Genomic DNA, 24,742 nt, shown 5'->3' with positions numbered 1-24,742 from the left:
ATTTCCAAGACATATAAATGGACAGTTACAGAATGTGATGTCTCCTTTGTATTTTATAATTATCAAATGAACATTTTTCCTTAAAACTTCATCACGGTTTAAAGGAAAGAGGTTTTGCACATTTACATATACAGTATGTATTATAGGAAAATGTGGAGACGTTTTCATTATATACTTTTTTATAACCCACTGTATTATTGTACCCAAAATAATTCAGGAGCTCTCTTCATTTTTACAAAAGATATTCCTAATTTTGTGTGCACAGTATATTTCAACAATTGTTTTAATGATTTAAACAGTATCAACATTTTCAAAACTAATCACAAACAAAGAAGGCCCTCTTGAATATAAATTCTTAGGCATAATACCTTTTCAGACACACTCAGCATTTTTTTATCCCATTTAATCACTCAACATTTTCCGCAAACATTCTACTTTATAAAACAACTAAAGCAACATTTTCACATCTTTCACCTGCATTTCTACCTTTCATTGTTTTCAAACATTCTATTAGTCTCCCTCACTGTACTCTTTTTTGCATGCATGACTTCGCTGTGCATTAAGATCTTTGTTAATTTTAAATGCCAGCTAGTCAACCCATCACTCCCATTACAATGGTTTAATAGTATCTTTCAGATTGCCATACATCCTGCTTCACCATCAGTCAAATTTCTATGTTTTCCTGATAATTCTTGTTATTTTTTTACCTTTTTTAACCAGTTTTATTATTTACCCTAAAGACAGTTGACAAATCCAATTATGACTACCTAGATAAAAGAATTCACTAAATTCATGACTTAAGACAAGTGTGATAATAAATAGAAGACATAGCTGTGGATCATTAAAAAAAATCCTACTTTCTTATATATTCATATTCTTTGTTTTTACTTGTTATACTCTCTTATTTTTCTTTATGCAATTTTTTTTATCTATTCTTTAGCTAAACTCCATCCATCCATCCATTATCCAACCCGCTATATCCCAACACAGGGTCATGGGGGTCTGCTGGAGCCAATCCCAGCTAACACAGGGCGAAAGGCAGGAACAAATCCCGGACAGGGCGCCAGCCCATCACATTTAGCTAAAATGCAAAAGAAAAATAAGATTTTAAGAAAAGTTCAACCAAAGTGAGATCCAGCATCCCAAAGAAAATGAACTACAGCAGGTCAAGATCAAGGTGAAAAGGAGATATATAGCGCCTCTGAGGACAGTGCAATACAGCACACTGAAATCCTGTGCACTTTTCACAGGTGGAATGTCTTTTGCTTGCTTACTATTGAGATCCTTTATCTCAAACCCAGTGAGATGTGTAGAATCCTCACTTCCCAGCAAGCTGCCAGTTTATGGTCAAACCTAAAGACAATAGTGCCTACTGCCCAGCGCGTCCCTAGCATCTTAATGGTTCTGGGGCAGTTTGTTTAGTGTTCAGGAGTCTCCTGTTTTTAACTAATAGATAATAAGTAGATTGACACATTTTGAACAGTTCTTGTATTTAAAAGTAGTGTGTATATTATTAATTCAGTATTGAACCATTCCTTGACATACAGTAAAGTAGACTTAGTTTGAGAAGAAGTTAGTGCAATGACTCAGTGTGCCCCCTCTGGTCCAATGATGTTAAAAAAGTGATGGTTGTCTTGATTGATGTTATTATTCAAGTATTACTGTTTGCACTTTGTTGCAGAACCAAAAGGCCTGGATATATTGTGCTACAGATGGATAATTTGCCATTGATCTTGTTTAATTAAATATCAATGAGAATATATAATATCAAATTCAAATTTGTGCTTGAATGTTGTGAATTTTACACTATATTTAGACTTAGTGTGTTTCATTCCTAAATTAGATAGATAGATAGGAAAACAAAGATTACAAAAATGCAACAAAGAGAAAGCAAAATGTTGCAACTCCACTTGATCCAACACTACAGGCTGTTGATTGGTACTAGGTGGTGTAGTATCAACAAAAAACACAAAAAACAATCCCCCACCTATGGACTCTACTCATCCTCACACTAACTCACCTCCTGACATTAGACTCAGTTCTCTCCTGGAGAAAGTGGTTATCAATCCCTACTAAAGGATCCCCATCATTTCTAAGCAACAATTTGAGACTCTTCAGGTCTTCAAGACTCAGTGGCTTCTAATACACAATCGCCTCTGCAGAAAATACACACTACTTTTTGAGTAGTCTATAGCATTCTGAAGGAATGTTGTTGGACTCCTGCAAGTTCAGTATAGCTAACTCTGGCAGTGCAATATATTTCTGCATATATTCTTGCCTTAGTGTCAAGCATCCACTGTTGTTCCTGGGTTGTCTGCACGTAGAAATATACAAGTACGTCCCTTCTGTTGGATTCAAGACAGTCCCTCATGATCTCCCTCCCATTCTTTTCATGTGCACATCAAGGTGCTCCCTGATTGGCAGTGCATATTTGCCTTCTCTTTCCTACCACGGATGAGTCTTTCCCTATACTCAGCAGCTCTTTGCCTATGGCCGCACCTTACAAAACTTCAAACCAGATATCCAAATCCATGCGTTCTGGTTATTTTGAATCTATGACAAAATGTCAAATCTGAAAACTATAAATCAAATCAAGACTATCTACAGTATGTGCAATTGTTTTTATTAACTGCTAGTCCAATTAATATTAAGCTTACAATATTGCTTGTTTAGTTTATTAAAGAAATACTTTATAAATATTTAAAGTGGGGAAAGTCTATTATAAAATGTACTTTAAGTAGGCAATCAAGAGGAAAAGTAAGAACAATTGGGACTCATGTGCTCTGAACAAAGAAAAATTGAGGATGGTGCCTTGAATGTGTCTTCGGGCAGAACACCAAATAAATTCCAGAATGTTCGTAATACCTTGGTTTTTTTCCCAAAGATGGACAGGTTAGGAAGCCTTCTGACTCTTAATTGGCACAGGTTGAGTGAGCGTGCTCAGTAGTGAGATGGAAAACATTAAAGAGGCAAAAAGCTATTTACTTCATTGGGCCAGTTAACAAGAAATATGGCAAGAAGAGATACTGGGTTTTATAGATATGTACTGTAAAGTTCTTTATCTTTAAGAAGAAAAAATATCAGGAAATGGACTTCTTTGCAGCTCTCTGGAGAAATTTAGGATGTATATAGCTATACAGTAATGTTAATTTCTGCTACTTACAGATACAGAATCTAAAGGTCAAGGTACCCGAATGGTTACTGTCAGTATGGGGTTAACCATTCTGTCTATATCTGCACTGGTTCTTCTCCAGCAATTCTGGTTAGCTCCCCAAGATGTTCTTATGCTAAGTGAGGATTATTATTTGTCTCTATTTGAGTGTTCTATGCAAATAACCAACACCCTGCACTGTAATACTTCCTGCCCTGCACCCGATCCTCTAGGAATAGACTAGTTCTCATACCACACTAAATTGAATTAAGAAGGTTTGAGAATTTGTTATCTTATTTAGTCAAACATATGTTTAATGCATTTTAGTGAAACTGAGAAATTTTATGGTCTGGTACAGAATACTGTTGTCAGTTGTATATTGACAAACATAAATAAAAGCTGAACTCTGACACTAGGTCATTCAAAAATTTAAAAAAATAGATATGCCCAAACTCTTTGTAGTACTACAGTGTCTTGCTTCAGGTTCTCCAATAAAGTATTTAAAGTGTTTAATAGCAATTACAGTTTTTAAGGAATGTTTACTTATACTGTACTTGTCATGCGCTTAGTGGATGGTACAAATAAGGTTTTGAGGAGTTGGGTTGGAATTGGATCAAGGACAGAATGGTACTTTTGATCAGAATTAATTCTCATGTTCTTAGTTAAGCAAAATTACTGAAACCAACAGTACTATATTATAACCATAAAATAAATGTAATTAAATGAAGCAAACCATAGAACTCTTTCTGCTGATATTAGGTGAAATTGTGCTTAGGCAGTTGTATAGCTTAAGTAAGCTGTTTTTTACAATAAAAAATTAGAATTTTTATTTTCATGTTTGAAATTGGAGGGCGGCACGGTGGCGCAGTGGGTAGCACTGCTGCCTCGCAGTTAGGAGACCCGGGTTCACTTCCCTGCATGGAGTTTGCATGTTCTCCCCGTGTCTGCGTGGGTTTCCTCTGGGTGCTCCGGTTTCCTCCCACAGTCCAAAGACATGAGGGTTAGGTGCATTGGCGATTCTAAAATTGTCCCTAGTGTGTGCTTGGTGTGTGTGTGCCCTGCGGTGGGCTGGCTCCCTGCCCAGGGTTTGTTTCCTGCCTTGCACCCTATGTTGGCTGGGATTGGCTCCAGCAGACCCCTGTGACCCTGTTGTTACGATATAGAAGGTTGGATAATGGATGGATGGATGTATGTTTGAAATTGTACTTAAAATTGGCCACATACAGTAAATGTCAATGGTAGAGTGTATTAGCTCAGTCGTTGAACCTTGTGCATGATATGGTAGGGGTAGGTAGTCTTTCGCCACCTGGTAAGAACTATTTTATAGATTGTTACATTTTTATTTACACTGAGAGAAAATGTGGTACCAATAATCTGCCATACCATTAGACAAAATTTCTCAAAGAGCACACCCAAAAATAACAATGAGAAATCAAAGAAAAAACTGCTAGAACCAGTTGCTCTAGAGACCATCATTTTTTAATTGAATAAATTGTTTGTGTGTGTGTGTGTTAAATAAAATGCCATTGTCAAGCAACACAAAATGTTGTTGGCTAGAAACACTTATTCGACTAGTGGCAAGAATCACACTGCCACATGAGATACTGCCTGTATCTTTAAATGTGAAATACCTGATCAGGTTAAATAAACTAAGTAGATTTCTGTTGGTGTAGTACCTTTTAATCAGGGAGAAATACTGATTCTTAGGATTGGTCTTGATAATATTGTGCCTCCTTTAATTTCTTAGATATAGAATGTGCAGTCTAATGGTGATGGCTTGCTGCTTAATCACGCAATCCCTATTGCTGTGCTGTTGTTTGGTTCCCTGACAACTGATCCAAATATTTTTGTATGTATTAAAGTATTTGCCTGAAGGGTGTACACATATTATGCACTACATTTTTTACTTTGCCTCAATAAAAACTCACATCTTTGAGATTAATCAGTGAATGTAATTTTGCTGTGGTATATATATAAACAATTGCAGGAAGCCTTGACACTATCTTGGCAGAATCAGGATTAAGGCAGGAAATACCCACAAATATGACACAAGTCCATCAAAGTGTACAGTCACACACACATCTAAACCCTCTAAAGCAATTTAGACTTGCAATTTTTACAAAACCTACATATGGGAAAGGGGAACTAGAGTACCAGAAGAAAACATGTATGAACATGACAGTGACCTAGTCCTAGAGCTGTTTGTGCCATCCATTGTTCAGTATTATAAAAATGTAATATATTGATAGTTTGAGGTCTCCGTGACCCCTTGAACCCTCAGACTCGACTCCAGACACCAGGTAAAAGTCCAAATATAAATATTTATTAGGACAATAACGTGCACAAAGCACCCTCCTCTCCACAATTCTCAATAATAAATCACTAAACAATCAATAATCCTCCACACTCCCAGACACTTTGCCACCCTTCCTCCCAGCTCAGCTCAACATCTGGGATTTCCCATCGTCCTTTTATACACCCTGACCCGGAGGTGTTCCTGTCCAATCCGTCCACAATTCCTTATCCCTTCCGGGTCAGGGTAAACAGTCCTTTTCTTCAACCCGGGAGCACATCGTATCTTCCTGTCACGTGGCCATGACGTACTCCCGGGTTATAGGGCACATAAGAGCCTCCGAGTCCCCCTACAGCGACTCCTGGTGGCCCCCAAGGTATCCAGCAGGGCTGCGTATAAAAACTACATAGTCCATGAGGCCCTGCTGGAACTCGGGGAACGTTCACGCTGTTGGGAGAGCTCCTCCTGGCGGCCTGGGGGTGAGAACTGGAATCGAAAGCCGGCAATCCACCACAATTGATAAAGAGATATGACAACTTATTTTAAACCTAATATTATATCATTCAAATTTTAAGAGAGACTAAAAAAGTCAATTTTTTACAGCTGCCATATAATAGGAATTTAATATATATAGTAATCTGAATCTACATCATTTTCAGGACTTTTTAAAATTTTGCATTGTCATTACATTTACAACCCAAAAACTCATCCTGCAGTGACTATAACTATATTGTTGTACGCTGTAAAGAGACAAAAACAAAGAAAGATTTTTGGGGCAACTTGCGGTCAATCCTGTATATATAAATGCATGAAAACATGGAAAAAGAAAGTAGTTTAAGTGCACAAAAAACAAGTCTTCCTGCTATTCATCCAGTCAGACTGCCCAAGATGGCATTGTCTCAATTTAAGAGACATTATTGGGAGGAAGAGTCAGTTCCAGGTGGTCGGACCTCAGAAGTGGTGGAATAGCGTCAATCTTCCTTTCTACAGAGGGAGGAGAAGAGATGCTGTTATTGTACAGCACCACCTCATGTCTCGGAGGAGAATTACAATCACTCAAGCCCTTAAGCTATTCCCCATGCACACACATGTGACAACACATAATTCACTTTTAGCACATTTCATTTTAATGAAAAACACTTCTATATCAAGGATATATGCAGAATCTACATGATGATAGAAAATGTAAAACAAAGTGAAGAGAAATGGGTTATGGAAAGGGATGCATTTTTAACTAACCTGTTGTTGTCCCCAGACGTTATAACTCATTGTGTTATGAATATCAAGCACTAGAAAAGTTTGGTCTTCAGTGACTGGCTTTAATGGTATATTTTTAAAGTGCTGTTATCAAATATTCACATATAACATATTTAGGACACCAAAACAAGACCATGGAGGGCTTGTAAGCTCGAAGAGTAAAAGGTAGAGTATGACTTGAGGTTATGGGAGAGGATAAGAATAAGTGTGACCCTGGTGTACTTAATATACTGCTGTGTCATTAAGCTTAAGCAGTGTTTAATAGTAATTTTCAGGCCTATGAGCCCCAACAAAGTTCTTGGCATTGTGAGGTTCCTAAACTCTTTTGGGAATCCCCCAATGGGACGACACGCCAAAGAGCATCCTGAAGCACGATCGCTGCTTCTGTAGAAAGACAGCTTATCTGTCGCAAAGGCAACCGCAGGCTCCCAAAGCTGCACAACAAAAGCAAATTCGAGCCGTTGTGCTATAAGTGCCTGTCATCAATGGGTGATGCAAGGAACATTATAAATGCAGGGAACAATATTACTTGGCCACTAACCTGGCCATGACCCTTCCTGATTGCTGTATCTGTGTACAGGAGAGTGGTAGATCCCACTACAATAAATAACTGTGCAGTTCCTGTTTCAAGCTGAATTAAGCTGGTTTTGCTAAAGTACTGAAACTCACCCTTGTGTATTTTGGTGCAAGACAGGGACTCACACATCACAGAATAAATGCAAGCAGCCCAGTAGATGACTTGCAGATTACACATTGGCCATTGAACAGGTACAATATGTTCTACCAGGACTTTAAATTAATGGCTCTTCCTTGCCATGTGAAGACCAAGACAGAATGCAGAGATATAGAAAAATGGTTATGAACATGGAGAAATTTGAACAGAAAACAGCTCGGCTGTACACATTGATAATTATGCGAACTACACATGAAAAATGCCTCTTAACTTGAGAAATATGAGCACTTTGAAGCAGAGGCTGTGCCTACATATTGATTAAATTTTTTGAGATTGAACATATATCAGATAAGTTCTTATTCAAAAACTGTTTTCATAAAGATATATTCTATTTTTGTGAAACTCTATTGCTATTGAAGAAAGTGTGGCGCATCAACTTCATTGTATTATGTCATGCTCCTTTTTTAACCCCCAAGAGAAAACAAAGGCTATATATTTTGCATAAAAGTAGTTCTTGGGATTTGGCTTTATTTATAATCTAGCTTTTTTTTTTATTTTGCAAGCATTTAGAAAAAATAATTCACTTATACTAATGACTTGTTTGAGTGCAAAAGTGACAATGAGTCTTAACTATATTATTCAAAATTCACTGATGGCTAAGTACTGTAACAGACTGGGAATGAGAGATTAAACAGAGAGGTGGAAATAAGGAGGAACAGGGAGAGAGAGGAAAATGTAAATCCTATACCTTTTGTGAGGCTCTGGGCACATAGGGGAAATGTTCAATAAAACCAACCAAAAAAGGAAACATATACTGTATGAAGGGGATCTTGCTATTATCAATGTTAGGAAATGTTTATGGAATTAGATTACTGCCAAAAATTCATGAGTGTAGCATGCACAACACATTTTGAAAATGCATAGTCCCAAATGTGCACTTTGTACAAAGCACATATTACAGAGATCTAGTTTGTGTTTGTAAACAACATATTGCAAAACTGTAACACATAGTGACACATTTCCAGCCATCTTTAAACATACAATTCTATGGACCCTTCTTCTATTGTCCTGAACATTCATACATGGAACCTCCTGTTCTACCTCACTGGACTGATCCCCTTTTATAGACTGTGTTGGCCATTAAAGGCACTGTCATGTTTGTGGAAGTGGCTTGAAATGAAGATTGTTTTGTAACACAGCATTAGGGTTGTCACAATAACAAAATTTCCAACTTCAATGTGATACTAATAAATATATTGAAATTCAATACTATTGTCAATGCTTAATACAGTATATAATGTAACCTAATAAAATGAATTCAAGTAAATTGTAATTCTGTCTGCATTAAAATCTTTTGTTTAAAGGCTTAGAGTTAGTTAAACATGCATTTATTTCTTCTCGTCTTGATTACTGTAACTCTTTTTTTGGCCATTAGTCAATATTCCCTATCCCATTTGCAGCTGGTCCAATATGCAGCAGCTAGTCTCCTGACTGATACAAAGAAGACAGAACACATTTCTCCAGCGCTGACCATTCTTCATTGGCTGCAGAATACAGTTTAAAGTTTTACTATTTGTCTTTAAAGTCCTCAGTGGTTTGGCACAACATTATATCTCAGACCTCGTTCACCCCTACTCAACCTCTAGACCTTTGAGATCATCTGATTTAAAACTCCTGTCCATGTCATGGTCTCGACTGAAGTTTAAGGGTCATCTTGCATTTTTACGTGGCTGCCCCGTGTTATGGAATAGTCTACCCTTTTACATTCTGTGTTTAAACACTATTGATATTTTAAAATCTCAATTAAAATCTTTTGGTTTTTCACTGGCATATGGAAATGGTTAAAATGGTAGTAGTGTCATATTTTTATTATTGCCTTTTAATTATTTTGTAAGATTTATGTTTATTTTAAAATCTTTGTTACCTTTGATTTTATTCTGAAGTTGTTTTTATTCTGTGTTTATATACTGTATGGCACTTTGGTCAACATTTGTTATGTTTAAATGTGCTTTATAAATAAAAGATTGATTGATGAAAACAATAAGAAAATTTAACAATTACATTCAAATAATTCAATTAGTGCAATCTTTTGTAAAAGGCAAGATCAAACTTCTGTATGCAGTAAATAGTAAAGATGTTTAATTAAATACGGTCAACTGTTTTTTTACATTGAAGAAAACAAACACTATTACTGATGTAGAAAACTGAGGTGCTATAAATGTTAAATATTAATTTAATAAGTATTGCAGTTTTTGTAAACAGTATACATAAAAATATTCAAATAAACATTTAAGTAAAAAGAACATTAACGTTTAGTTTTTTGTAAACAATTGTTCAAAAAAGTAACACCCAAACAGACCACACTTAACAGCTAATCATAAATGTAAATTGTGCACATTGTACTTTTCAACTAAACTATGATGTCTTTATAACTTCCACATTTTTGCAAAGCAGACTAGCATGTCAGCGTGCTCTTCCATGAGGCGTGCCTTTGTTGTATGCAAATGAGTCCCGACGTATTCACTCAATACACACCTTGAAGCACAGCTGGAATTATATGAGCACACTGAGGTGTAGAAATTGAACTCTGAAAAGACATAGCGCCACACATTCTCTTGATTTAATATAATTTTAGAATAACAGGTAATAAAACAAAGGTAGTGCGCTACTGCAGCACACTTTGCGGCGATGGTTTAAAAACCGGGGTGTGTTTACCCCTAAATGGACAGCATTGAATAAAACTGGCCCGCAGGTAAAAATAATGTCACACTGTCTTTATGTTTTAAATGGTTTACTGATTAAACAAAAATGTTTTAACCAGTAGAAAAAAAATATTTTAAACGCAACAGTTCAAAGGCTTATATGGATTCAAGTTTTTGTAATTTATAAATAACATCCCTACCTCTCGCAAGTCTTTGTACTGACTTGTGTGTTTGTATTAGCCCCCTTAGTTGGTATTGTGCGGTAGCAAATCTTGCTTACAGTTTTGCATATATCTTGTACTTTTCTGGACACATTTGACACAAAGCCGAAATATTTCTAGACGCCACTCCAACTGCAGTTTTTGTCAATTAAGTGTGCAGGTGAAGCCTCAGTCTAGTGATGGGCCACTCGAGATTATTGTACAAATGCGCCCGTCACATGATTTTGAGGCACGCTAGCGTAATGACGTCATTGATATCTGCGCAGTCAGCAGCCGATTTGGTCACTCACTAGTCTGCTGAACTGTTTTGGCTCAAAGCAAAAAAGCAGTTTTCCCTGCTGTAACGGTTAGGTGTGCTGACGCGAGTGCCAATCCTAATTGGGGCTCGCGTATGGTTCTTGCCTAAAGTTAAAATACTTATGTAGTACTTATGAACGATTTACCGTTTTCCTTGGTGTGGAATCGTGTCCACCTAGAATCTGTAACAAATTGATGAACATATTTTGCGTAAGGTATCACGTATTATAACAATCCAGAATCTATTCTACCCCATGTCGATCGTATCAGAGAGGCTAAGAAACGCTTCACTAAAGCCGACGTGGTCATTACACCAGTATATGCGCAAGACACTCCTCATTAAATGTTTTTACTATTCAGTGATTCCCAGATCTGTAGCTGATATGTATTATTGATTTCCAAAAAGCAATGTGAGTAAAAGCATATGCTGCATAACTAACGTTACACTGGGGGCAAATGCAATGGATAATACTGACAATGTACACCTTTAGAAGTGGATTAAATTGACTGTATAAGTAGAACATTTCAGATAAACGATGAGTTTTGTTAATCATAAACAATGCAACATAACTATTCTTCTTCTTTCGGCTGCTTCCATATCTTTCTGTCCTCTGCATCTTCTGTTACACCCATCACCTGCATGTCCTCTCTCACCACATCCATAAACCTTCGCTTAGGCCTTCCTCTTTTCCTCTTCCCTGGCAGCTCTATCCTTAGCATCCTTCTCCCAATATACCCAGCATCTCTCCTCTGTACATGTCCAAACCAACGCAATCTTGCCTCCCTGACTTTGTCTCCCAACCGTCCAACTTCAGCTGACCATCTAATGTACTAATTTCTAATCCTATCCATCCTTGTCACACCCAGTACAAATCTTAGCATCTTTAACTCTGCTACCTCCAGCTCTGTCTCCTGCTTTCTGGTCAGTGCCACCGTCTCCAACCCATATAAAATAGCTGGTCTCACTACTGTCCTGTAGACCTTCCCTTTCACTCTTGCTGATACCCTAAAGTCACAAATTACTCCTGACACTCTTCTCCACCCATTCCACCCTGCCTGCACTCTCTTTTTCACCTCTCTTCCCCATTACTCTGTACTGTGGATCCCAAGTATTTAAACTCATCCACCTTCGCCATCTCTACTCCCTGCATCCTCACCATTCCAATGACCTCCCTCTCATTTACACACATGTATTCTGTCTTGTTTCTACTGACCTTCATTCCTCTCCATTCCTTTCCCCTGCCACCACTTTGCAGTCTTCAATCTCCTTCAGATCAACTCTTCTGCATAGGATGTAATCTACCTGTGTGCATCTTCCTCCACTCTTGTACGTAACCATATGTTCCTCCCTCTTCTTAAAATATAGAATACATACAGAATATAAAACACAAGCTCAATGATGCGGGACTTGTGAGTAGTAACGTATAATATGTGACACTGAGAAATTATAATTACTAATAACGGGAACAAGTAAAAATTACGAGTTCCTAAAATGGACACTGTAAACATAGGCATTTCAATAAATAATTTAGGAGGCTTGTGTGTGCATTTCAATATCGATTTAAGAACTAGGTAGGCCACCTGTTGTACTATAAACAGTAGCTCAAGCAGCACTTAACAGTAAATTGTCTAACAGGACAATGACTGACTGAAACGAAGATGCTGCGCCGCAACAATAAAGGTTCACACTGTCATTCTGCATGTTTAGAAGGCGCTGATTGGCTGAAACTGTATATAACGAATTGTCCCAAGTTGGAAGTGCCGTATAGCGATTAGAAACGTAAAGACACATTTAGGCATGCTGGACAGTAGTTTGTTTTTCTACAATACAAATTCAGTACGACACCAGGGTCTCCAAACACACAAATATGAAGCTTATTACGTTTTACAGTGAAACTCTTTACTTACACAATATAATTAGGAACGTGTACCCCCTGGCCGATTACGGTGGCTCAACCTTTACTCGATAGCTCAATTCACTCGTTATCCGTCCAAGTTGGAAATTTTTGTTAAATGGAGGAATTGAAAAAAAAACTTTTCACAAGAGGAGGATCAACGATGCGAACCCCTGGTGTTTTCACTAAGAGACAGTTGCAATACAATTGAGCCACCTAATTCGGATAATTAACGAGTTCCGCACAACTGAGCTACTACTACTGTTCTTACTGCAGCAGATGTAGACAATATATGTTGTTTGACATATGCACGTTAAATTGGTTTAATTGACACGAGAGTATCATTGTTGTATTCTCCTAATGAAGATGAAAAAATTATATTTATAGATGTATACTATATGACGTATGGTTTTGAAGAAAATTAAGCATTGCATAATAAGATTGCACGATTTACCTAATTTTTATATATATATAAAATTGATATATGACAATATATCTTTGACACTATGTATCAGACAAAGGAAATCAGAGTAATCCACAATAACAATAATGAAATCTCAATAACTATCTGAATTGTCTTTTCAGGCCGTCACTTAACTATATCAACTGAAGTGTGTAGTGTCAATACGAATTACAAAATATAACTAGAGAGTTAAGTGTCAGATAAACTCTCAAAAATATAGAGGTCAATGCCTTCGAGTGTGTTGAGGCTTCACAAAGCCTCCTTTAACTGCTCATGTCTGCTCAGTGCTTCAACTGCCTTGATGATTCAGTAACCAGTGCGCATGTCTGCTCGGTACTCCGAACCGCGTGTCATGATGCAATCCCAGTGCGCATGTCTGCTTTGTGCTCCTGAACCGCATGTCATGATGCAATCTCAGTATGCATGTCTGCTCGGTGGTTCGAAGCGCGTGTCGTGATGCAATCCCAGTGCGCATGTCTGCTCGGTGCTCCGAACCACGTGTCATGATGCAATCTCAGTGCATATGTCTGCTCGATGCTTCGAACCACATGTCAACCCAGTACGCATGTCTACTCGGTGCTTCAAAGCGCATGTCATGATGCAATCCCAGTGTGCATGTCTGCTCAGTGCTTCAAAGAGCGTGTCATGATGCAATCCCAGTGTGCATGTCTGCTCAGTGCTTCGAACCAAGCTTGATGATTCCAGTGCGCATATCTGCTCAGTGCTTTTCAACATTTCATGTGTGTCCATTTCTACAATAATCTGTGTAAACACATTGTTAAAACAGAAACGTTTGTCATATTTTAGTAGTAAATGACAAAATGTTGGCACAAACTATATAATGTGTGAAGTCTGAAGTCCAAAGATCAAATACACACTTTCACACTCCCATACCATTAAACAACCTGTACTGTTGACACAAGGCAGGACAGATCAACAAATTCATGCTAACCTCACCATCTTCCCATTGATGCAGAAATAAGGATTTCTCAGAAAAAATAACATTTTTTCCAATTGTCAGTTCTTCACTGTCCACTGTCCCACAGCATTTCTGTTCACAGGATGTTTACTGTTTACTGCCCAATTCCCCCAACATTAGAGGCTGTACCGCAATACAAATTCCAAGAGAGAGGCTGTTTGTTAGATACTGAAGCCCTTACAGCTGGCATCTTCCCTACTGTAATGTTTTAATACCTAATCTTCCTGTTTTTATCTGTATGCTATATATACTGATTTGCAGTTATTTAAGTGACCGATTTAGGGATGCTCTGATCAGGTTTTCTCAGGGCCAATACTAATCACTGATATCATGTTACTGGACCAGCAGATTCCTATACCAATTCTGATTTTATTTCTTTGTTTCTTTTAAAAATCTTCTACATTAAGGTCCTGCATACACAGATATGTAGAAGCCTTATGATGTATATTAAAGTGTGAACTTCAGTTTTTTTATAAGTAACCTTCTGACTACAGGTGCTTCTTGTTCAGTTTTTATTAACAAAATGAAACATTGTAGGCTTTTTGTTCAGTGACAACAAAAATACAAAAATAAGTAAAATTCACAAAATTTCTCTAAAATATACTGTATACTTTTTTAACTAATAAAATAGCGGTGGCCTCTCTTCATTGGCTGCCAGTAAAATACAAAATATAGTTTTAATTTTCTTTATTTGTCTTTAAACCACTCAGTGGTTTGCACCATGGTATATCTCAGATCTTTTTCACCCCTACTTAACCTCTAGGCCTTTGAGATTATCTGATCAAAAACTTTTGTCCATTCTGCAGTCTCGACTGTAGTTTAAGGGGGATCATGCTTTTTCTGTGGTGCCACTGTTCTATGAAATAGTCTACCCTTTTAATTTGGCCTTTAAATACTATTGAAATTTTTAAATCTCACTTAAAATCTTTTCTTTTCTCATTAGCACATAGAGAAGGGGGACCGGAGGGTGTGTTCCAACTACAGAGGGATCACACTCCTCAGCCTCCCTGGAAAAGTCTATTCGGGGGTTCTGGAGAGGAGGGTCCGTCGGATAGTCGAACCTCGGATTCAGGAGGAACAGGGTGGTTTTCGTCCTGGTTGCGGAACAGTGGACCAGCTCTACACCCTTAGCAGAGTCCTGGAGGGTGCATGGGAGTTCGCCCAACCAGTCTACATGTGATTTGTGGACTTGGAAAAGGAGTTTGACCATGTCCCTCTGGGAATCCTGTGGGGGGTGCTCCAGGAGTATGGGGTACCGGACCCCCTGATAAGGGTTGTTCGGTCCCTGTACAACCGGTGTCAGAGCTTGGTCCGCATTGCTGGCAGTAAGTCGAACCCATTTCCAGTGAGAGTTGGACTCCGCCAGAGCTGCCCTTTGTCACCGATTCTGTTCATAACTTTTATGAACAGAATTTCTAGGTGTAGCCAGGGTGTTGAGGGGGTCCGGTTTGGTGGACTCAGGATTGGGTCACTGCTTTTTGCAGATGATGTTGTCCTGTTTGCTTCATCAGGCCATGATCTTCAGCTCTCTCTGGATTGGTTCGCAGCTGAGTGTGAAGCGGCTGGGATGGGAATCAGCACCTCCAAATCTGAGACCATGGTCCTCAGCCGGAAAAGAGTGGAGTGCCCTCTCAGGGTTGGGAGAGAGATTCTGCCTCAAGTAGAGGAGTTCAAGTATCTCGGGGTCTTGTTCACGAGTGAGGGAAGAGTGGAGCGTGAGATCGACAGGTGGATCGGTGTGGCATCCGCAGTGATGTGGGCTCTGCATCGGTCTGTCGTGGTGAAAAAGGAGCTGAGCCGTAAAGCAAAGCTCTCAATTTACCAGTCGATCTATGTTCCTACCCTCACCTATGGTCATGAGCTATGGGTAGTGACCAAAAGAACTAGATCGCGAATACAAGCGACTGAAATGAGTTTCCTCCGCAGGATGTCTGGGCTCTCCCTTAAAGACAGGGTGAGAAACTCAGTCATTCAGGAGGGGCTCAGAGTAGAGCTGCTGCTCCTCTGCATCGAGAGAAGTCAGATGAGGTGGCTCGGGCATCTGATCAGGATGCCTCCTGGACGCCTCCCTGGTGAGGTGTTCCGGGCATGTCCAACCGGGAGGAGGCCCCGGGGAAGACCCAGGACACGCTGGAGGGACTATGTCTCCCAGCTGGCCTGGGAACGACTCGGGATTATCCCGGAAGAGCTAGAAGAAGTGGCTGGGGAGAGGGAAGTCTGGGTATCTCTGCTCAAGCTGCTGCCCCCGCGACCCGACCTCGGATAAGTGGAAGAGGATGGATGGATGGACATAGAGATGTTTAAAGGTAGTAGTGTCATATTTTTATCATAGCCTTTTAATGGTTTGGTGTGATTTGTGTTTGTTTTATTTATTGATTGATTTATATTTAACAATTGTATATGTTTAATATTTTTATTGACTTTATACTGAAGTTGGTTTTATTCTCTGTTTATGTACAGCATTTTGGTCAACATTAGTTGTGCTCAAATGCGCTTTATAAATGATAGATTGATTGATATTGATTGGAGAAATGTTAAAATATCTATCCATAATTCATATGGTATTAAAGAAAATAAATTGTTTGTTATAATTACAAACTGTCACACTGTATGTGTATATATATATATATATATATATATATATATATATATATTTATATTCATGGCATTCGTAGTCTGAATCACAATCTGATTGTATGGGTGGTTACCTGCCAGGTAACGCTTGTGGTTGGTCAGCAAGTCGGCTAACATCCGCCACGGTGCCCTATTTTCAGTTGTGAGAAGCAGATCATAGAATGGTTGAAATAGTTTTACTGTCAAATAATGCAAAGAGTACGCGACAGAGTAAAATACCAGAGTAAAATACTAAGTTCAATATTAAAAGAAATGCCTGAAACAAATAACATCATCCATATTACTAAACGAGAATGGTAAACCGGATATGGACGCAGGGATCTGCCCGTGGACGCAAAAGACACACAAAGCCCCCCTCCAACTAACAGAAATCGCAGGAGACATGGTGCGCAGGCGCCACACAAAGCCCCCCTCCACTAACAGAAATAAGAAATGAGGCAACGCTCCCATAGCACACAAAAAAAAAGGAGTCTGACGCAGGCGCCACACAAAGCCCATAGCACACAAAAAAGAGGAGTCAGACCCACGCCCCAGAGTGAAACGGGACAGACTACGGAGTACACACACTAACATAAATAAGAAATGAGACACAAAGCCCTCCTCCACTAACAGAAATAAGAAATGAGGCAACGCGCCCATAGCACACAAAAAAGAGGAGTAAGACCCACGCCCCCGAGTGAAACGGGACAGACTACGGAGTCCACAAAGGGTCACCCATCAAGCCCGAGATTACCGCTCAGAAACGAAAGAGCAACCACAAGCAAACACCCGACATCATACAGAAACCCCACAAATACGGACAAAACAACATATTTGAATCACATTATCCCCGCCCCACAGTGAAACGGGACATACTACGGAGTCCACAAAGGTTCACAAATCAAGCCCGAGATGGTACGGAAAAAGAGGAGTCACCCCCCCACACCAGAGTAAAACGGGACAGACTACGGAGTCCACAAAGGGTCACACATCAACCCCGAGATATTACGGAAAGCGAATTGTGTTACGGAAAACGGCAGATACTACGATAGGAGCATTCGCCTACAACGCGCATCTGAAATCAACGTACACACTACACAGCATAATCCACGCACTTCTAAAAAACTGCACGCAGACACCCGACGTCATACATAAACAACAAGAAACCGGACTACACTACATATTGGAATCACATTACAGTGATGCAATATTAACAGGACAACCACAGATAACACAGCGCAACACCTAATGGGTAATAATAAGAAGAAACGAACGCTCCGTATTACACATACGTCATCTGAACACGTACAAACTATACAGCATAGGTGAATCTCATTACAGTGATACACTATTAACCGTACAACCACAGAAAACGCTCCCTATTAACAGTAAGTGCGATCATCCTTATTACTTACCCATATTACTAACGATAAGGAACAGACAAGTCATGAATTCACGATCACGGGTGCAAAACAATACGGCTCGAGTAACGGGACCACAAAGACGAGCCCGCATGAAAAAAAACAATAAACGTGGGCGCCTACAACGTGCTTCTGAAACCGCGGAAGAAAAACTGTCTCGGCTCCAAAAACGAAAAGCTCGACTAACACAGGTACAGAAACGAGCCCAAATGGACAGATACAATGAACGTAGACGCATGCAGCGCGCATCTCAAACTGCGGAAGCGAAGCAGGCACTGGTTCAAAAGGAAAGAGCTCCAGTGACAGACATACAAAAACGGGACCGACGGGAAAAAATCAATGAACGCAGACGTCTACAACACGTGTCTCATTGGAATTAATGAATGTCATTTGCAATCATTGTCATTCACTTAACTTCCCTGAAGAAACAACTGGCAATACAACTAATGAGTTTACATGTTGCTGTCAAAAGGATCAAGTTAGACTGCCTCCTTTACATGAATATCCTGAATATCTACGGAAGCTTCTAACTAACGATGTACCTGAAAGTAAAAACTTTATGAACTGCATTAGATCCTACAATGGTTCATTTGCTTTTGCATTTACCGGAGTAAATATCAGGCCACCAGCTGGCAATGGCCCATACTGCTTTCGCGTATGTGGACAAATATTACATCGCATTGGAACAGTGCACCCTGAAACAAATCACGAACACAAATTTGCAGAAATATACATCTTAGATCCAGATGACGCAATATATCAACGAATGAACCTTCCTGAAAACAAACAATGCACGGACCTTATAATGAGAAACGTCACTAAGGTCATAAACAATCACCCATTAGCTAAGTGTATAAAAATGCTACATGAGGTTGAAAGAGAGGCCAATACAAAAGCAACCTACGGCTGCCCAGCAGGCACGGGTTCAAAACGCCGGGGGTAGGTGAACGAAGCGAGCAGGGGGCGGAGCCCCCTTGTTTATGATATAACATATACACACAAATTATCCTGAGCATCTGGACAGAGAGGTAAACTGAAAGAAGGGGTAGAATGTTAGGTTAAGTTAAAAGCCTTCCTGAACAAATGAGTTCTAAGTTGTTTTTTAAAAGAATGAATGGAATCAGCTGATCTAATTCATTTACTGAGGTCATTCCAATGTCGGCGCGCTATACAACTGAAGGCCCCACACAAAGAGTGAAGGTTAGTGTGGGGCACAACAAGAATCAGAATCAAAGGACCTTAGTGGGCAAACAGGAGCATAGCGATGGAAAAGATACTGATGTAGTCTGGTGCCAGGCCATTTAAAGCGTTGTATGTTAATAATAGAATTGTATATTTAATCCTGTAAAACACAGGAAGCCAGTGAAGGTGAAGTAGGATAGGTGTTATATGCTTGCCGTTGTTGGTTTATGTAAGGACTCTTGCAGCAGAGTTATGAATAAACTGGAGATGAGATATAAGATTATAAGGGGCACCTGCCAGAGGGAGTTACAATTATCGATGCGGGATGTGATAAAAGCATGGACAAGCATTAGAAAAGGAAAGGAATGAGAGCACACGGAATATTTTACAGAGGTGAAAGTAAGAAAATTTCTTAATGTGGTTTATGAGGGTGCAGTAAGAAAGGGAGGAATCAAAAATTACACCAAGATTCCTTGCATTAGAAGAAGGTCTAATGAGATCACTGCCGAGAGTGACTGAAAAGGAGCTAATTTTCTTAAGTTGTGCTTTAGTGCCAATTTACAGGAGTTCAATTATGTTACAATTTAATTTTAAAGAGTTCTGCTCCATCCAGGTTTTAATTTCACTGAGGCAAGTTGTGAGTTGAGAAAGCTCTGATGAAGTTTTGCTTTTAACATTGAAATAGAGTTGAGTATCATCTACATAAAATGTTTACCTTTTTCTTTTCTTTTTTATATTTTTATAGATTTTAATTATAAACAGATAACATTCTATACAGTCAAGTCAGATAAAGCAAATCAAAAAAACAGAAATTACAGTTTCTTTGTTCTTCTCTACTTTAAGGCTGTCTAGGAATACACTAAACACAACTGTTAATTGGTTAGGAGTGATAGATAGATAGATAGATAGATAGATAGATAGATAGATAGATAGATAGATAGATAGATAGATAGATAGATAGATAGATAGATAGATAGATACTTTATTAATCACCAAGGGGAAATTCACATACTCCAGCAGCAGCATACTGATAAAAACAATATTAATTAAAGAGTGATAAAAACACAGTGCAAGTTAAAAAGTGCAAGGTGGAGAGTGCGAGGCAGGTATAACAGTCAATAACATTGTATAATGTTACCGTTTACCCCCTCCCCCCCCCAAGTGGAATTGAAGAGTTGCATAGTTTGAGGGAGGAACGATTGTGACACCAAGGCTATCTGATAGGCATGCAAAGATTTTTGTCCAGAATGTTAATTTGGTTCATGTGGAGAACATGTGCCCCAGTGAGGTTGGAGCTAGATTGCAACGTTTACAAGTTGAATCTTGCCCTGGAAACATTTTGGACAATGTTAAACAAGTTAAATATGCTCTATAAAAGATTTTAAGTTGAATGACAAGAGCAAAGTGAACCCCTAGCACTGGTGTGAAAAAGGTTAAAACTGAGATATTTTGTGAAGATACATTCCAAATATAATAGCCTAAACATATAATCTTAAACAGTCCGAATATAACAGACCTAGGGTATAATTGTAAAGGAAAAAGAAACTGTAAATAACACTGTAAAAGGCTGCTTACTTAAATTAAGTTTAACAAAAAGAAAATAGCTTGTACCTTTTTGGTAGCCAAAGTCAGCATATAAAGAAAGAACTTTATATATAATAACTGAAGCTTAAACAATGACTATTTACTTTTTGGTAACCAATTAGCAAAGATGTAGCCACAAGTGGCCCAAAAGTGCATATAATTGATGAAGGAAATATCAATATAATAATTGCAGCTTAATTATAAAAAGGGGGAAGGGATGGCCAAAAAAGAAGTAAAATATAAAATAAACTAAAAAATATATAATATACAGTTATGGCAAATTTCGCTTTACAAACGGTTCAAAATGCAAGCTTCAAGTAGAATCTTCTTTGCCTTGGCGGAACACAGTGTGAAAGTTGGAATCAGTCTTCTCAGCTCTTTATCTTCTTTATCCGGAGAACTAAAAATATAAAACTGATCTTCAATAACCACTTTCAGTTTGACAGGGTATAAGAGGCTGTTTAATGCTGTGGAATGCGCCATGTTTAGCAGCTGTTGCAGGTGAGAAATCTGGGAAAATATGAATGTGGGTATTTAAAAAAAAATCTCATCTTTCTGTCTAAGAGGGGACATTAGATTTTGTTTGGCCTGTAGTTTCTCGAAACTGACAATTAGGTGTTTTGGTTTGGAGGCATTTGATCCATGTATATGTTAGGCTGCAGAAATATCGATGTCTTATTTAAAGTCCTCTCCAGTTATTTTAGAGAATAGTTCAGCTACGAATTTCACTGGGTTTGGACTTTCCCATTTTTCAGGAAGATCTTCAATTCTGTTGTTGTTCCTTCTATACCTATCTTACTGTGTTACCAGTTTGTCCGGAAGCACTTGGCATTCAGATTTTGCAGCTCTTGCTTTTTCCTCCACGGCAGGAGCCTATTGTTCAACTATTTCAATATAGGTCGTGAGCGTTTGCTTAACGAAAAACGTGAATTTTTGCTTTGCTAAAAACTAATGAAAAAATACAGGAAAATACAAGTAAGTTAGGGAGTAAAATTAAAGTATTTTCTACTCCCTAACTCTTTATTTTCCTGTATTTTTTCATCAATTTTTCGTAGCATTTTTGTAAAGGTTGTAGTAAACTTAGTACTTAAACATTGCTCCAAGTCTTTTATACCCTGATGCAGTTTCTTATTCTTTTAGGACCTTTATTTCATTCTATTGTTCTTCTTTACATCTCACCCTATATCATTTATGTTCCCCTTGAGTGTGGCGATCATTACCTTCAGCTCAGAGAGTGCGTTTCGATTTTCCCCAATCTCTGTAGGCGGAGTTGTGAGTTCAGTAGGAGATGATGTTGCAGACTCGTGGTTAAAATTAGCAGAAGTTGACATTGGGGATGAAAAGGCCATGCTCGGCTCCAATGTTCATCCTGGAGTACACAGATACTTCTTGCTCACCTCATTTGCAGTTTTGCTCCCACTAATGCTCTCAGCTGGAGCCGATCCTTTCGTGTCAGGTCTCTACCTTTGTCCGTCTGTTCCAGGTCAGTCTCTGGGAGGCTGTACCATGAACTTGAGGCCAGTTTAGACTTTGGGGCTTTTGCTGCCTTATCCTTTTCATTCTGTGCCCTTTTTTGCTCCTCATGCTTACTTGTACTCGCATGTAGTATTATTAAATCCCCTTGGGATGAATAAATATAGAGTATCTCAAAATGATATATAAAACAAAGGTTAAAGTAACACTAACGGAGCTCCCCTATGTGTCCATCTCAGACAATGGATGAGACCAAAACCTGATAACCTAATCCGAAGCTATAAATAATATGGCCAAGGGGAAGTATACAGACAGAGAATAGCAGAGGACCAATGACAGAGCCCTGAGGAACTCCTTGTGTGACTGGCACGGAACTGGATCTGCAGTTACCAATACTAACAAACTCTTGCCTAGAGGAGAGATGGGATTTAAACAGCTGGAGGGCAGACTGAAACAGCTAGAGGGCAGACTGAAAGGGCTCCATCAAATTATTAGAAGTTAAGTATTTAATGAGTTGGGCGGCTACAATGTGCTCAGGAATGTTTGAAAGAAAAGGTAATTGAGAGATGCACCGAAAATTGTTAAGACTGTTAGCATCAAGACCAGACTTTTTTAACATTAGGGTTACAGAAGCTATTTTAAAAATGGCTGGCACAAAGCTAGTGTCTAGGGATGTATTTATTATGGTTGTAACAGTCGGGATTATGGCATGAAGGCAGGATTTAAGAAGTGTGGTGGAGACTGTCTCCAGTACACAAGTAGTTGGCCTCATCTTAGAAAGAAGGTTGGTAACAAATGCAGATGTGACAGGTGAAAATTTTGAAAGGAGCTGGGTGGCGTGGGAAGACAGTGAAAAATATAAATGGATTTATGTTACTTGAATTATTTAGATCTTTAATTTTATTATGGAAAAGTGGAGTAATTTCCAGAGACTACAGTAGAGGAGGTAATTGGGCCAGATGCAGGTTGAAGTAGTTTATTAATTATAGAGAACAAAACCCATGTCATTATCACAGCCACTTTCTTTTATTCTGCCATAATGCATGTTCTTGGCTGCAGTTAGTGCATGCCTGTAAACCCTTTTGATGGTCAGACAATGCCTGGATATGCACAATTAGGCCAGTCTTAGATTACATTTTTTCAAGGCGTTGGCCAGCTGGTTTCATAAACTGTAATTCTGAATTATACCATGGAGCTGAACGCTTAAAAAAAACTCCTTATGTTTTAAAAGGGCTATTTTATCTAGTGCTGAATGAAAGGATGAGTTATGAGTATAGTAGTCAACATGAATATCTAATGTTGATGGAATAGGAGAAGACAGAAAAAGATCAAAAATGGATCCAGCAAGGATAGAGGAACATATATTTTTAAGGTTTCTGAAAGAAATTTGACATTTACAGGTAAGAGGAGGGTAAGGTAATGAGACAGTGAAAAGTATTCTATATGATCAGACAGTCCAAAATCATTGCTATAAGAGTTTCCGACAGATAAGTCAGATGTACAGATCAGGTCCAATATATGACCACCATAGTGCGTAGGAAAATCAACATGTTGCATCAAGTCAAAAAAGTCCAGTAAGGAAAGGAATTTATTCCTTAATTTACATGTAGGAGTGTCAAGATGGATGTTGAAATCGCCAAAATGAATGACCGTCTGGAAAAGGGAACTTATGTGGAACTTAACTTCTGAACTTAAGTTCAGAAAGATGAGATATGAAAGACCCATTATATTTTGGGGGATGATAGACAACAATAAGTAAGACAGGACCAGATTTCGTTATTAGTTTCTGAGCCCGACACTCAAAAGACAATGGACAGTCAATTGGGATTCTTTTGATGTTTAATTCAGATCTAAGAATTGCTATTATCCCTCCACCATGTGTTGAGCTGTAAACTTCTGAGAAGTAAACATATCTGAATGGTGTCACCTCTGTTACAGGCATAAAGTCATTCAGTTTTTATCAGGTTTCTGTTAAGCATATGACATCAAGTTTGTAATCTTTAATGAATTCTGATAGCACCAATGCTTTGCCATTAAGAGATTTTGTGTTAAACAATGCATTATTAGCAGATGAGGGTCTGCTGTTCATATTTTTTTCTAACAATAAAAGGTTTGAGGGCAGACAAGTCCAATTTTATTATATAATAAACTTTAACTCAGTGCATTCTACTTTGTGTAAAAAAGTTACAAATATCATTTTTTCTATACTATTCATGATTTCCTTCCAAATATAGCTTCCATTTTACACCTTTGTGGTCATTTCATATTATGGTTATTTACATGTTTGCTTCACACACAAAGGTTGTGTACTTGTACAAATTAGTGAATTACTGTCCTTTCATTAAAAAAGACAATGCCAAAAAGTTTGCAGCATAATTATTTTCAGCTCCTTGTTGTTGTTGTAAACATGCTTCTGAAATGTTTACAATATGGTTTGTAAAACTGGGAACTTTGCCATTTTCAAGTGGACATATTCAATTACTTTAAAATATTTTGCTTAATGTTTGAACTATTGCCCTATCTGATGCAAATGTAAGT

The 24,742-nt window shown here is 38.5% G+C and overlaps 1 protein-coding gene across 3 annotated transcripts in view; it reads left to right on the top strand.

Moving 5' to 3' along the window:
• Positions 1-24,742, top strand: part of LOC114660650 (pro-neuregulin-2, membrane-bound isoform-like) — a 228,800-nt gene that overhangs the window by 42,870 nt on the left and 161,188 nt on the right. The window lies entirely within an intron of this gene.

The sequence above is a fragment of the Erpetoichthys calabaricus genome, chromosome 11 (genome assembly GCF_900747795.2).
Source record: "Erpetoichthys calabaricus chromosome 11, fErpCal1.3, whole genome shotgun sequence".
Classification (NCBI taxonomy): Eukaryota; Metazoa; Chordata; class Cladistia; order Polypteriformes; family Polypteridae; genus Erpetoichthys; species Erpetoichthys calabaricus.
Note: the sequence above shows the minus strand (reverse complement) of the source record. Positions and strands in the feature narration are given on the sequence as shown.